At 38.7% G+C, this 15,501-nt stretch overlaps 1 long non-coding RNA gene across 1 annotated transcript in view; it reads left to right on the top strand.

Moving 5' to 3' along the window:
• LOC144032128 (uncharacterized) overlaps window positions 1–15,315 on the top strand; it is a 30,717-nt gene extending 15,402 nt beyond the window's left edge. The window contains exons 2-4 of the long non-coding RNA XR_013287692.1: window positions 13,462–13,517; window positions 13,666–13,749; window positions 14,580–15,315. This is a non-coding gene — a long non-coding RNA (uncharacterized LOC144032128). The remainder of the gene's footprint in view (window positions 1–13,461; window positions 13,518–13,665; window positions 13,750–14,579) is intronic.
• The last annotated feature ends 186 nt before the right edge of the window (window positions 15,316–15,501 follow it).

Raw genomic sequence — 15,501 nt, 5'->3', positions numbered from 1 at the left:
AGTTATTTCAGTTAGCCAAGCACCAACTCAGATAAACGTAGTTTAACTCCAAATAATGATTAACACATGAAGGACGATATAGTCAAAGGTCAAATCAGTTTTGACATGTTTCGTATAAAACCAGGTATTATTGGTACATGTTATTGTTCCTTGAAAACTCCATTGTCATTTTTCGCCAATACTAGCCAATAATTATGTTGTAGGGACAATATTTACTGCAACAGCTTTCAGTGTTTTGTTTTTCTTATCTATGAAACATTGCTTTTATTGGTGCGCTAATTTATATGCATTTTTGGCTGCCATGTTAACTCTAACAATGGTGTCAAACATAAGGCCCGTGGGCCGGATCCGGCCCGCGAGATGATTTTGTAAAGTTAAAAAAAAAAAATTATTGTAATGTCGGACTAATACAGTCGGCCACAATCAAAATATATAAAATTTGTAGCTTCACAAGCAGTCCTCAGATGAGCAATGCAACTTGAACAGGGAATCGTCCTGGATGTCATTTTACACACAACTTAAAGTTACGGTTTGTTTATAATTATTATTATTATTATTATTATTATTTTAGTATTATTATTATTATTATTATTTTTAGGGTCCCTCTTGTTTTTGTAAGAATTCTTCTTCTTCTTCTTCTTCTTCTTCTTCTTCTTCTTCTTCTTCTTCTTCTTCTTCTTCTTCTTCAACGATCTCATTTTTGAGGGCCTAAACATTTACGAAAACTCACCAAACTTTGCAGTCTCTTCGTGCCCGGTGAAAAATTTGATATTATGTAGTTGTCATAACAACGCAACTCTATAGCGCCACCTAGCGTAGAAAAATAAAAACCAATCCCGGCCCGTTTGAGCTAGAGCTACGAAAATTGGCAGGCACGTGTAGCACCCCGAGACGCACAAAAAAGTCAGTGGAAGCCATTTCCTAAAATGTACAGGAAGTGAGCTATGAATTTTTGAATGTCCAATTTTGGCCCATTTTGGCACATTCACTGTGGTCATACTTTTTCCCCCTTTGCAAATATTTTTCAGCCAGTTGACTTCAAACTTGCCATGTATCATCTCAAGACCTGAGACAACAACTGGGCAAGATATCTTGACTTTTTGAAATACTATATGACGGGGGCGGGGCATCAAATATTGCCTTTAAAATTTCATTTGTCCAGAAAGACAAAATGCTGAATAACTCCCATGTACAAGCTCCAAAAAATCTCAAACTTCTCATGCAACTTAATAGTCACGGCCTGAAGACATCTATATGATAAAATTCTGTTATATATATATCACCACCTAGTGGTGACAATAAATGTCATACTTTACGTTTTTAGCTACTGTGCCAAGCTCTTTGAAGGGATCCAGTTGAAAATTGGTCAGACAAGCCTTAAGATGTTGATCATGCCCTACACCGAATATTGTAACTTTTCGCCAAAGGGCGTGGCCGCTACGGTGCCGCAAAGTCTGGTAATTTTTCGTGGCAATAAAAGCTGCTTTAACTTGACCCAGATGATCCTATCTTCTCAAAATTTCACACATTTGTTTAGAGTCCAGCCCTTAAGACATCTACGTACTTATATTTCATCTTACTGATAGCGCCACCTACTGGCAATTTTTTTTCTTACGATTTTTCTTCAATGTTTTTCTCCAACCCCATTAACTGCACCTACCTCATATTTGCTCAGATGAGGGTTTCGGTCTTCATGATGTCACAATACGAAGTTTGTGAGTTTTCGCGAATCGCTGTGGGCGTGGCTAAGCGCTGTTCGCCAAGAAAACAACACCAATTTTGAGGGCCTAAACTGGCACAAAAACTCCTGAAACTTGGCACACACATCTGGCCTGGTAAAATGAGCAATATTTTATTCTTGATTGTGCTATTTTTACAAAAATGACTCAATAGCGCCCCCTCGAAATTTTTAACGAAGCAGCCCCGGTTGTACGTTTAAGCAAGAACGACGAATATTTTTAGGTGTATGAGGGAGCCCAAGACCTACAAAAAAAGTCTCTTGTACCCATATGCTAAAATGAACAGGAAGTGAGCTACGAATATTTGAATGTCCCATTTTTGACGATTTTTGCACATTCACAGGGGGCAGACTTTTGCCCACTTCTCCTACACGTTTCATCCGACTGAGTTAAGACTTGGCCTGGACCATGTCAAGACCTGAGCCAATGACAGGGGGAAAAATTTTGACTTTTCGAAATACTATATGATGAGGGCGGGGCATCAAAATTTGTGTTTCGCAATGTAAAAGGATATGCTTGATAACTCCCCGGTACATGCTCCAAAAAATCCCAAACTTGACATGTATGTTTATCGTCAAGGCCTGAAGTTATCTCTATGACAACATTCAGTTATATATGCAGCGCCACCTAGCCCTTGAGGCATGAAAAAAAATACCCCACATACGGTATTTTGTACAAAAAATGTAAACTCATTCTAAGTGTGATAACGAAGTCATTTATGAATATTATTTTAGTTTCCAACACTCAAAATGTTCACTGGCATCAGACTTATCCAAACATATATATATTTTTATTTATTTTTGATAGCCTCTATGGACATTAAAAGCAATATCGTGAATGAAGGATATGCTTAATAACTCCACGGTACATGCTCCAAAAAAAATCCCACACTTGACATGTATGCTTATAATCAAGGCCTGAAGGTATCTCTATGACAACATTCAGTTATAAATACAGCGCCACCTAGCCCTTGAGGCTTATATAAAAAAAAAAAAAAAAATACCCCACATACGGTATTTTGTACAAAAAATGTACACTCATTCTAAGTGTGATAACTAAGTCATTTATGAATATTCTTTTAGTTTCCACCACTCAAATTGTTCACTGGCTTCACACCGATCCAAACGTATGTACGTTTCCATTTTGTTTTATTCATTTTTGATTGCCCCTTTGGACAATAAAAGTAACATTGTGCAATGAGTACAACGAGCGATGATGTATATATACACTTTTACAAAAAATACCAATCAGGGCAACTCATTGCCTAAAAATAAATAAGGACGCTGATTTTTGCAGGTTTTAACAATCACCAAAACCCGTTGAGCTTGACACACACTGGCAAAAAAAATATTCTACATGTAAACGTTTATTATGCCATTTTCAAAGAAATTTTGCTTCCAATATGCCAGTACCCCAACGTGCCAGTACCCTAACGTGCAGGTACCCCAACGTGCAAGGACCCCAACGTGGCCCGGGCTGCGAGGGCCCTTTATAGCTGCTCGCAGCTCTAGTTAGGGCCCGAGCAGCGACCGCTGCGAGGTCCCTATTGTTTTTGTAAAAATTATTATTATTATTATTAGGGCCCGAGCAGCGACCGCTGCGAGGTCCCTATTGTTTTTGTAAAAATTATTATTATTATTAGGGCCCGAGCAGCGACCGCTGCGAGGTCCCTATTGTTTTTGTAAAAATTATTATTATTAGGGCCCGAGCAGCGGCGGCGGCGGTGCCGCTGCGAGGCCCTATTGTTTTTGTAGGAATTCTTCTTCTTATTATTCTTATTATTATTATTATTATTATTATTATTCTCCGCAAACAATCGCATTTTTGAGACGCTAAACGTGAACGAATACTCACCAAACTTTACACGCACATCAGGCCTGGCGAAAAATTTGATATTTTAAAGTCGCCATACATGATAACAGAAAAATGGCTCCATAGCTCACCTACATAGGTTAAACGGATCCCTGTCCCGCTACGATTGTCCTATGGCGACGAAAATTGTGTGGCACCCGTAGCACATCCAGATGAACAAAAACCTCTTTGATGTGTGTACCCTAAAATAGACAGAAAGTGAGGTATGATCATCTGACTGTCCAATTTTGGCCCAGTTTTGCACATTTACAGGGGTCATACTTTTGCCCGCTTCTCCTACACGGTTAACCCGATTAACTTCAAACTTGGGATGGACCATCTCAACACCTGGGACAACATCATTGTAAAAAATCTAAAGTTTTTGATATACTATATGACGTCGGCGACGCATCAAATTTAGAGTTTAAAAATTCTTACTTCATGAAGCATTGCCGGTTGTACGTTTAATCTAGAGCTACGAAAATTGGTACACATATGTAACAGGCTATGACCTACAAAAAACTCTTTTTGAACCCTATGCTAAACCTCACAGGAAGTCCGCCATTTTGATTTATTTTGGAACGTGTTGCCATTTTTTTGGCCATTTCATTGGGGTCTTATTTTAACGAACTCCTCCTACAGTGTTTATCCGATCATCTTCAAACTTGGTGTGATTCATCTTAAGATGTTGAAGATGAAAAGTTATTGAAAGCTTTGTATTTCGTCGCACGCTGTTGTCATGGCATGCACTGTTTGCAAAGGAAAAAAAATATCCTTAAAGAAGCATTGCCAGTTGTACGAAGCAGCTAGAGCTACGAAAATTTGTAGACATATGTAACAGCCCAAGATGTACAAAAAAAGTCTCTTGGTGCCCTGTGCTAAACCCAACAGGAAGTCCCCCAGGGGCCGGGCATCACATTTTGAGCTAAAAAACTCCTCTTTAACAAAGCATACCCGGCTGTACGTTTCACCTAGAGTTACCAAAATTTGTAGAGGTATATAACAGCCCTCGAGGTACAAAAAACTCTTTTTGAACCATATGCTAAACCTAACAGGATGTCCGCCATTTTTATTTACTTTGGAATGTGTTGCCATTTTTTGGGCCATTTCATAGGGGTCATATTTTAACGAACTCCTACAGAGTTTATCCGATCATCTTCAAACTTGGTGTGACTCATCTTAAGATGTTGAGGATGAAAAGTTATTGAAAGCTCTTTATTTCGTCGCACGCTGTTGTCGTGGCATGCACTTTTTGCAAAGGAAAAAAATCCCTCTTAATGAAGCATTCCCAGTTGTACGAAGTAGCTAGAGCTACAAAAATTTGTAGACATATGTAACAGCCCACAATGTACAAAAAAGTCTCTTGGTGCCATGTGCTAAACCCAACAGGAAGTCCCCCAGGGGCCGGGCATCACATTTTGAGCTAGAAAACTCCTCTTTAACGAAGCATTCCCGGTTGTACGTTCCACCTAGCGCGATGATAATTTGCAGGCATACATAAGAGCCCACGATGTACAAAAAAGTCTCTTGGAACCATGTGCTAAACCAAACAGGAAGTCTGCCATTTTGATTTACGATGGGATTTGTTGCCATTTTTTGTGGCCTTTTTCAGTTGTCATATTTTAACGAACTCCTCGTACAAAGTTCATCCGACCGTCTTCAAACTTGGTGTTTTTCATCTTAAGATGTTTAAGATGCAAAGTTATCGAAAGTTTTTTATTTTGTCGCACGCTGCTGCTATAGCGATGCAGTTTGCCAAGTGAAGTGCTGCTTTGTTTTTTTATCTATACATGTGTGAAAACTCATGAAACTTTGCAAACACATCAGACTTGTCATGAACATGAATTTTTAGAGATTTATTGTGCAATTTGCAATAAATAGCGCCCTCTAGACATTTTTATGAAGTATTTCCGATTGGATGATTCTGCTAGATTTGTGAAAATTAGGACAGACCCCTATCAGCCTAATACCTACAAAAAAGTATTATGTAGCCATTTGCCAAACCAAAGAGGAAGTCCGCTATTTTGATTTTATTTTGGGAATTATACATCATTTTTGGCCTCTTTCATTAAACTTTGCACAGACAAGGCATGGAAAAAACTAACATTTTAAATGGTCCTTGTTCCATGTAACAGTACCCCAACGTGCCAGTACCCTGACGTGCAAGTAACCCAACGTTGTGCTCAATAGCGCCCTCTATGCATTTTTATGGAGCATTTCCAATTGTATGATTCAAGCGATACACAACTAAAGATGACTTGACCTAGATTTGTGAAAACTGGGAGGCATACCTATTAGCTTAAGACCTACAAAAAGTATTCTGTAGCCGTATGCTAAACCTAAAAGGAAGTCCGCCATTTTAAATTTATTTTGGGAATTGCACACCATCTTTGGCCTTTTGCACTCACAAAGCTTGTCAAAAACATTTTAGATGGTCCTTGTCCGATTTGACAGTACCCCAACGTGCCAGTACCCCGACGTGCAAGTACCCCAACGTGGCCCAGGTTGCGAGGGCCCTTTATAGCTGCTCGCAGCTCTAGTTATTATTAGGGCCCGAGCAGCGACCGCTGCGAGGTCCCTATTGTTTTTGTAAAAATTATTATTATTATTATTATTATTATTATTATTATTATTATTATTATTATTATTATTATTATTATTATTATTCTTTATTCTCCGCAAACGATCGCGATTTTGGGTACCTAAACATTCACGAAAACTCACCGAACTTTGTACACTCCTCAGGCCCGGCGAAAAATTTGATATTATTAAGTCGTCATAACAATGCGACTCGATAGCGCCCCCTAGCGTAGAAAAATAAAAACCAAGCCCGGCACGTTTGAGCTAGAGCCACAAAAATTGGCAGGCACGTGTAGCACCCCGAGACGCACAAAAAAGTCTATTGGGACCATGTAGTTAAAATGTACAGGAAGTGAGCTATGAATTTTTTAATGTCCAATTTTGGCCTATTTTGGCACATTCACTGTGGTCATGCTTTTTCCCCCTTTGCAAACATTTTTCATCCAATTGACTTCAAACTTGGCATTTATCATCTCAAGACCTGAGAGAACAACTGGGCAAAACATCTTGCCTTTTTGAAATACTATATGACGGGGGCGGGGCATCAAATATTGCCTTTAAAATTTCATTTGTCCAGAAAGAGCAAATGCTTAATAACTCCCATGTTCAAGCTCCAAAAAATCTCAAACTTCTCAGGCAACGTAATAGTCACGGCCTGAAAACATCTATATGATAAAATTCAGTTATACATATAGCGCCACCTAGTGGTTACAATAAATGTCATACTTTACGTTTTTAGCTACTGTGCTGAGCTTGTTGAAGGGATCCATTTGAAAGTTGGTCAGAAAAGCCTAAAGATGTTGATCATGCCCCACACCGAATATTGTAACTTTTCGCCAAAGGGCGTGGCCGCTACGGTGACGCAAAATCTGAAGATTTTTCGTGAAAATAAAAGCTGCATTAACTTGACCGAGATGATCCTATCTTCTCAAAATTTCACACATTTGATGAGAGTCCAGCCCAAAAGACATCTATGAACTTATATTTCAACTTACTGATAGCGCCACCTAGTGGCAATTTTTTTTCTTACGAATTTTCTTCTACGTTTTTCTCCAAACACGTTAACTGGACCAACCTCATATTTGCTCAGATGAGGGTTTCGGCCTTCATGATGTCACAACACGAAGTTTGTGAGTTTTCGCGAATCGCTGTGGGCGTGGCTAAGCACTGTTCGCCAAGAAAACAACGCCAGTTTTGAGGGTCTAAACATGCGCAGAAACTCATGAAACTTGGCACACACATCTGGCCTGGTAAAATGAACAATATTTTGTTGTTGATTGTGCTATTTTTACAAAAATGACTCAATAGCGCCCCCTAGAAATTTTTAACGAAGCAGCCCCGATTGTACGTTTAAGCAAGATCTACGAAGATTTTTACGTGTATGAGGGAGCCAAAGACCTACAAAAAAGTCTCTTGGACCCATATGCTAAAATGAACAGGAAGTGAGCTACGAATTTTTGAATGTCCCATTTTTTACGATTTTTGCACATTTTCAGAGGGCATACTTTTGCCCACTTCTCCTACACGTTTTATCCGACTGACTTATGACTTGACCTGGACCATGCCAAGACCTGAGCCAACAACAGACGGAAAAATCTTGACTTTTGGAAATACTATATGATGAGGGCGGGGCATCAAAATTTGTGTTTCGCACTGAAAAAGGATATGCTTAATAACTCCCCGATACATGCTCCAAAAAATCCCACACTTGACATGTATGCTTATAATCAAGGCCTGAAGGTATCTCTATGACAACATTCAGTTAAATACAGCGCCACCTAGCCGTTGAGGCTTATATAAAAAAAATTAAAAAAAATACCCCACATACGGTATTTTGTACAAAAAATGTACACTCATTCTAAGTGTGATAACTAAGTCATTTATGAATATTCTTTTAGTTTCCACCACTCAAATTGTTCACTGGCTTCACACCGATCCAAACGTATGTACGTTTCCATTTTGTTTTATTCATTTTTGATTGCCCCTTTGGACAATAAAAGTAAACATTGTGCAATGATTACAACGAGCGATGATGTGTATATACACTTTTACATAAAAATACCAATCAGGGCAACTCATTGCCTAAAAATAAATAAGGACGCTGATTTTTGCAGGTCTTAACAATCACCAAAATCCGTTGAGCTTGACAGACACTGGAAAAAAAAATATTCTACATGTAAACGTTTATTATGCCATTTTCAAAGAAATTTTGCTTCCAATATGCCAGTACCCCAACGTGCCAGTACCCCAACGTGCAAGTACCCCAACGTGCAAGTACCCCAACGTGGCCCGGGCTGCGAGGGCCCTTTATAGCTGCTCGCAGCTCTAGTTATTATTATTATTCTTTATTCTCCGCAAACGATCACGATTTTGGGTACCTAAACATTCACGAAAACTCACCAAACTTTGCACACTCCTCAGGCCCGGCGAAAAATTTTATATTATGAAGTCGTCATAACAACGCGACTCTATAGCGCCCCCTAGCATAGAAAAATAAAAACCAAGCCCGGCACGTTTGAGCTAGAGCAACAAAAATTGGCAGGCACGTGTAGCACCCCGAGACGCACAAAAAAGTCTATTGGGACCATGTAGCTAGAATGTACAGGAAATGAGCTATGAATTTTTTTATGTCCAATTTTGGCCTATTTTGGCACATTCACTGTGGTCATGCTTTTTCCCCCTTTGCAAACATTTTTCATCCAATTGACTTCAAACTTGGCATTTACCATCTCAAGACCTGAGAGAACAACTGGGCAAAAAGTCTTGCCTTTTCGAAATACTATATGATGGGGGTGGGGCATCAAATATTGCCTTTAAAATTTCATTTGTCCAGAAAGAGCAAATGCTTAATAACTCCCATGTTCAAGCTCCAAAAAATCTCAAACTTCTCAGGCAATGTAATAGTCACGGCCTGAAAACATCTATATGATAAAATTCAGTTATACATAGAGCGCCACCTAGTGGTTACAATAAATGTCATACTTTACGTTTTTAGCTACTGTGCTGAGCTCGTTGAAGGGATCCAGTTCAAAATTGGTCAGAAAAGCCTTAAGATGTTGATGATGCCCCACACCGAATATTGTAACTTTTCGCCAAAGGGCGTGGCCGCTACGGTGACGCAAAGTCTGAAGATTTTTCGTGACAATAAAAGCTGCATTAACTTGACCGAGATGATCCTATCTTCTCAAAATTTCACACATTTGATGAGAGTCCAGCTCTAAAGACATCTACTAACTTACATTTCATCTAACTGATAGCGCCACCTAGTGGCAATTTTTTTTCTTACGAATTTTCTTCTACGTTTTTCTCCAAACACGTTAACTGGACCTACCTCATATTTGCTCAGATGAGGGTTTCGGCCTTCATGATGTCACAACACGAAGTTTGTGAGTTTTCGCGAATTGCTGTGGGCGTGGCTAAGCGCTGTTCGCCAAGAAAACAACGCCAGTTTTGAGGGTCTAAACATGCACAGAAACTCCTGAAACTTGGCACACACATCTGGTCTGGTAAAATGAGCAATATTTTATTGTTGATTGTGCTATTTTTACAAAAATGACTCAATAGCGCCCCCTCGAAATTTTTAACGAAGCAGCCCCGGTTGTACGTTTAAGCAAGAATGACGAATATTTTTAGGTGTATGAGGGAGCCCAAGACCTACAAAAAAGTCTCTTGTACCCATATGCTAAAATGAACAGGAAGTGAGCTACGAATTTTTGAATGTCCCATTTTTGACGATTTTTGCACATTCACAGGGGGCAGACTTTTGCCCACTTCTCCTACACGTTTCATCCGACTGAGTTAAGACTTGGCCTGGACCATGTCAAGACCTGAGCCAACGACAGGGGGAAAAATTTTGACTTTTCGAAATACTATATGATGAGGGCGGGGCATCAAAATTTGTGTTTCGCAATGAAAAAGGATATGCTTGATAACTCCCCGGTACATGCTCCAAAAAATCCCAAACTTGACATGTATGTTTATCGTCAAGGCCTGAAGTTATCTCTATGACAACATTCAGTTATATATGCAGCGCCACCTAGCCCTTGAGGCATGAAAAAAAAATACCCCACATACGGTATTTTGTACAAAAAATGTAAACTCATTCTAAGTGTGATAACGAAGTCATTTATGAATATTCTTTTAGTTTCCACCACTCAAAATGTTCACTGGCATCAGACTTATCCAAACATATATATATTTTTATTTATTTTTGATAGCCTCTATGGACATTAAAAGCAATATCGTGAATGAAGGATATGCTTAATAACTCCACGGTACATGCTCCAAAAAATCCCAAACTTGACATGTATGTTTATCGTCAAGGCCTGAAGTTATCTCTATGACAACATTCAGTTATATATGCAGCGCCACCTAGCCCTTGAGGCATGAAAAAAAAATACCCCACATACGGTATTTTGTACAAAAAATGTAAACTCATTCTAAGTGTGATAACGAAGTCATTTATGAATATTCTTTTAGTTTCCACCACTCAAAATGTTCACTGGCATCAGACTTATCCAAACATATATATATTTTTATTTATTTTTGATAGCCTCTATGGACATTAAAAGCAATATCGTGAATGAAGGATATGCTTAATAACTCCACGGTACATGCTCCAAAAAAAATCCCACACTTGACATGTATGCTTATAATCAAGGCCTGAAGGTATCTCTATGACAACATTCAGTTATAAATACAGCGCCACCTAGCCCTTGAGGCTTATATAAAAAAAAATAAAAATACCCCACATACGGTATTTTGTACAAAAAAAATTTACACTCATTCTAAGTGTGATAACTAAGTCATTTATGAATATTCTTTTAGTTTCCACCACTCAAATTGTTCACTGGCTTGACACCGATCCAAACGTATGTACGTTTCCATTTTGTTTTATTCATTTTTGATTGCCCCTTTGGACAATAAAAGTAACATTGTGCAATGAGTACAACGAGCGATGATGTGTATATACACTTTTACAAAAAAATACCAATCAGGGCAACTCATTGCCTAAAAATAAAAAAGGACGCTGATTTTTGCAGGTCTTAACAATCACCAAAACCCGTTGAGCTTGACACACACACTGGCAAAAAAATATTCTACATGTAAACGTTTATTATGCCATTTTCAAAGAAATTTTGCTTCCAATATGCCAGTACCCCAATGTGCCAGTACCCCAACATGCAAGTACCACAACGTGCAAGGACCCCAACGTGGCCCGGGCTGCGAGGGCCCTTTATAGCTGCTCGCAGCTCTAGTTAGGGCCCGAGCAGCGACCGCTGCGAGGTCCCTATTGTTTTTCGTTCGAATTATTAGGGCCCGAGCAGCGACCGCTGCGAGGTCCCTATTGTTCCTGAAGGAATTCTTATTATTATTCTTCTTCTTCTTCTTCTTCTTCTTTTTCTTTGTTATTATTCTTTTCCGCAAACAACCACATTTTTGAGGCACTAAACATGAACGAAAACTCACCAAACTTTACACGCAGATCGGGTCTGGCGAAAAATTTGATATTTTAAAGTCGCCATACATGATAACAGAAAAATGGCTCTGTAGCGCCACCTACATAGGTTTAACGGATCCCTGTCCCGCTACGATTGTCCTATGGCTACGAAAATTGTGTGGCACCCGTAGCACATCCAGATGAACAAAAACCTCTTTGATATGTGTACCCTAAAATAGACAGGAATTGAGGTATGAGTATTTGAATGTCCAATTTTGGCCCATTTTTGCACATTTACAGGGGTCATACTTTTGCCCGCTTCTCCTACACGGTTAACCCGATTGACTTCAAACTTGGGATGTACCATCTCAACACCTGGGACAACATCATGGTAAAAAATCTAAAGTTTTTGACATACTATATGACGGTGGCGGGGCATCAAATTTACAGTTTCAAAATTCTTACTTAACGAAGCATTGCCGGTGGTACGTTTAATCTAGAGCTACGAAAATTGGTACACATATGTAACAGACTATGATCTACAAAAAAGCCTGTTGGTGCCATATGCTAAACCTAACAGGAAGTCCGCCAGAGGCGAGGCATCAAATTTTGTGTTTCAAAATTCTAACTTAATGAAGCATTCCCGGCTGTACATTTCACCTAGAGTTACCAATATTTGAAGACATATGTAACAGCCCTCAAGGTACAAAAAACTCTTTTTGAACCATATGCTAAACCGAACAGGAAGTCCGCCATTTTGATTTACTTTGGAACGTGTTGCCATTTTTTGGGCCATTTCATAGGGGTCTTATTTTAACGAACTCCTCCTACAGAGTTTATCCGATCATCTCCAAACTTGGTGTGATTCATCTTAAGATGTTGAAGATGAAAAGTTATTGAAAGCTTTTTATTTTGTCGCACGCTGTTGCCGTGGCATGCACAGTTTGCAAAGGAAAAAATTACTTCTTAATGAAGCATTCCCAGTTGTACGAAGCAGCTAGAGCTACGAAAATTTGGAGACAAATGTAACAGCCCACGATGTACAAAAAAGTCTCTTGGTGCCATGTGCTAAACCCAACAGGAAGTCCCGTAGGGGCCGGGCATCACATTTTGAGCTAAAAAACTCCTCTTTAACGAAGCATTCCCGGTTGTACGTTTCACCTAGCGCTATGATAATTTAGAGGCATACATAAGAGCCCACGATGTACAAAAAAGTCTCTTGGAACCATGTGCTAAACCAAACAGGAAGTCCGCCATTTTGATTTATGATGGGATTTGTAGCCTTTTTTTGTGGCCTTTTATAGGGGTCATATTTTAACTCCTCCTACAAAATTCATCCGACCGTGTTCAAACTTGGTGTGTTTCATCTTAAGATGTTTAAGATGCAAATTTATCGAAAGTTTTTTATTTTGTCGCACGCTGCTGCTATAGCGATGCATTGGTTGCCAAGTAAAGTGCTGCTTTGTTTTTTTTTATCTATACATGTGTGAAAACTCGTAAAACTTTGCACACACATCAGACTTGTCATTAACATGAATTTTTAGAGATTTCTTGTGCAATTTGCAATAAATCGCACCCTCTATACATTTTTTATGGAGCATTTCCGATTGGATGATTCAAGCGCGAAATAACTAAAGATGACTTGACTTGACCTAGATTTGTGAAAACTCAGAGGCATACCTATTATATTATTATTATTTTTTGTACCTTACAAGATTATCTCTTGTGCCACATTAAACCCCTTTGCAGGCCTGAGCCAAACCACGGTCCATACATTTGATACCACTGCTTTATTTCAATGGTCAAGTACTTCATAACCACACCTACTTATGCTTGTCCTTGCATATATAGTAGACAACAAAGAGCTCTTTCAACAAAAGACATTTCCATCTACAAAGTCATACAAGGTAAGCACTCTATAAATTCTGCAATCACTACACTTCTATTCCTAAATTATCACTTCAAATACCAACAATGGTTAATACAGCTACAAATTTCTTGTATGTTTATGAAGTATGATACTGTATTTATTTCTACTCCTTTGCTTTTCTACAGAACATGAACAAATCACCAAGCAAATTCTCTTTTGATAAAGACCCTCTAATCATCTCCATACGCAAAGATTGCCAACTTTTTTCCGTAAGTATACAATACATAAACTAAACAGGACAACTTTCTCAATCATATACAGTATGCCATACATATATGTATTAAGTTCTCATTTATTAACAGGTTTGTTAAAGGCACCTTTAGTGTGTTTTTCTGTTTGTAATGTTTCTCCACGAGCACGTCTAGCCATTGATATCATGTAGAACACATATGCTAACCTTTTAGAGACAATTGAAGCTTACTTGCACAGTAGCCACTATCTTAACCACTTAATTCACATGTCTACTTGACAACTTATTACATGTAGTGAAATGGTACTTTGTGCGTCTTATGCTTTTTTCTGAACACTGCTTTTCAACTCTTTCCTTAAAACCAATACATGCGGTACTGTTATACTGTATAAATATATATGTCCGTGTGTATATATTTGTATATTCTTTCAAATAAACTCGTTTTGACACACACAGCCATTGAGTAACATGCAACACGACCACAACGTTTTGCACCAACACGTTACACTTACATAACCATTTATGTACCTGTCGTATCCTTACTTTTATTCATCATTTCATCACACAATCCTAAAACATTGCTTTTTGACCCAGATGATTCAACTATACCATTTTTGCGTGTCTTATTACTTACTAGCTATATTATTTATTAACGGGCAAAAACTATGAATATAAGATCACCGTCAAATATTACGTCTGTAATATCCATATACAGTGCATTACATAATATGCATTTGTATTAAGACACTACCATGCTAAAAATATGCACACGACTGTTCTGTAAACTACACCTAAGACAACCAAACTTCACAGATCTAACATGATTCTTCATTCTTTTTTGTTCTACAGATGTATCAAATGCTGCCACACAGACAGAAGAAGCCACTGAGGACATGCACGAAGACGATGATCACAATATAACAGGACAGGTTAACCCCCCTGAAGTTTTAGCCCGCAGGTCAAAGCGTCCTAGGACTAATTCATCCATGGAGGTTACATTATCCTAAGACAGACTATGTGCTAACCCAAACTCTTTGACCCCAAGGGATTCATCTGTCCCAGAAAACTTTTACACTAAAGAGTTTATCTGTCCTAGGGCGCTGTTAACCCCAGGTTAAAGTGTTATTTAATCTGTCCTGTTACAACAGCTATACATAAACAGCTGCATTCCTCTCCTGTTCCATCTCTCGCACTTCTTTCGTCTCTTTTTCTCCTCTACTTATACCTATGCTTGCTCATGTGCTTTTTTCCCCTTTAGATGATGTCATTGGTTAGCCTGCTTCAAAGCTACATTTTTTCTTGAATAACTGTCACACATTTACTGTTTGCTGGACCCTACAAAACTGTCACAATACTTCACTATGTCATGAATACATATGTGTTGCACAGCGACACCACATTAAGAGTCATCAAAAAGCTTTTTATTTGATCACACACCATCTCTGTGCCATGCAATGTTTTCAAATGAACAGATGCTGGTTTTGAATATCAAACGAGCGACTTTTCATGAAACTTTGCACACACATCAGAAAGTCCACACTTTTGAATTTATTTTGGGAATTGTGCATCATTTTTGGCCTTTTACTGCACCTTTTTACACACAAGGCAAGGCAAATGCATTTCTATTTTCCATGGTCCTTATCTATTTAACAGTACCCCAACGTGCAAGTCCCCCGACTTGCATATACCCCAACGTGGCCCGGGTTGCGAGGGCCCTTTATAGCTGCTCGCAGCTCTAGTTATTATTATTCTTCTTCTTCTTCTTCTCCGT

The sequence above is a fragment of the Festucalex cinctus genome, chromosome 12 (genome assembly GCF_051991245.1).
Source record: "Festucalex cinctus isolate MCC-2025b chromosome 12, RoL_Fcin_1.0, whole genome shotgun sequence".
NCBI classification, from domain to species: Eukaryota; Metazoa; Chordata; class Actinopteri; order Syngnathiformes; family Syngnathidae; genus Festucalex; species Festucalex cinctus.
Note: the sequence above shows the minus strand (reverse complement) of the source record. Positions and strands in the feature narration are given on the sequence as shown.